The 954-nt window shown below is 65.3% G+C and overlaps 1 protein-coding gene across 1 annotated transcript in view; it reads right to left on the bottom strand.

Annotated features, from left to right (window-relative positions):
• The window catches only part of DOK7 (docking protein 7), a 28,324-nt gene that overhangs the window by 6,788 nt on the left and 20,582 nt on the right, over positions 1-954 (bottom strand). The gene's annotated exons all lie outside the window — the stretch shown is intronic.

The raw sequence follows: 954 nt of genomic DNA, 5'->3' as shown, positions 1-954 counted from the left end.
CACACACACCACACACACCACACACCACACACACCACACACACCACACACCACACGTGCACATCCCAGCGCGAGGGCTGCCCAGAGCCACCTCTCCGCACACCACAGCATTCAGGCCCAAGGCTGACAAGGCGGATGAGGCCTCTCGCACTCTCTGAAACAAAGGCCAAGGAGGCCGGCCCGGGGACTTCGGATCCAGGCAGAGGCCCCGCGTGGAGGGCGGGTGAGGTGGCTGGGCAACGGACGAGGACAAGGTGGTAAGAAAAGAACATTTTATTTCCAGTCTAAGAATGTATTACAAACAGTGTCCAGGTTGAGAAACGGCCGACAGCGAAGGGACAAAGCGAGGTGTTCACAGGGAGCTGCTGGACCGTGCTCAGGGCCGGCTCCAGGCTGTGCGAGAGGAAGCCACCCAGGGCGTGGACAATGGGCCAGACACAGCCCCGCCTCCGACGCAGAGCTGCTGAGCACCAAGCGGGGCTGAGCCCTGGGCCTGGGGAAATACGGGCAGGGCCCGGAGAGCCTCCAGATGCCAAGGCAGCCTTTGGCCCCGCGAGGAGGTGCAGACGGGAGCCAGCGGGGCTCCCACCAGGGACCTGGGGCACACGGCCCCTCCCAGCGGGGTCAGCAGGCGAGGCTGCTCCGGGGACACCGCCTGCTGCCGGAGCCTTCCCACAAGGGCTTCATCGGGGAGCAGTGGGGCCCAGACCCCAGAGACCCCGCAAGTCATGCAGCCTCCTGAGCTTCAGTTTCTCCCATAGAAGGGGATGAGGGCCAGCGCGCACAGAGCCCGGGGGGCTGGGCTGGTGGTGCCCCGGTGTCCGGAGCCTCTGTGGTGGCTTGGTGCTTAGCAGGTGGTATGACTGCACCAGAGAGGTGACGGGGAGAACTGGCCACCCACGAAGTGGGAGTGAGGCCCGAGGAGGACAAGGCCAGCAGCGGGGCCTCTAGCCCT

This window comes from Colobus angolensis, unplaced genomic scaffold (genome assembly GCF_000951035.1).
Source record: "Colobus angolensis palliatus isolate OR3802 unplaced genomic scaffold, Cang.pa_1.0 Scaffold143, whole genome shotgun sequence".
NCBI classification, from domain to species: domain Eukaryota; kingdom Metazoa; phylum Chordata; class Mammalia; order Primates; family Cercopithecidae; genus Colobus; species Colobus angolensis.
This window is presented reverse-complemented; position numbering and strand designations above follow the sequence as displayed.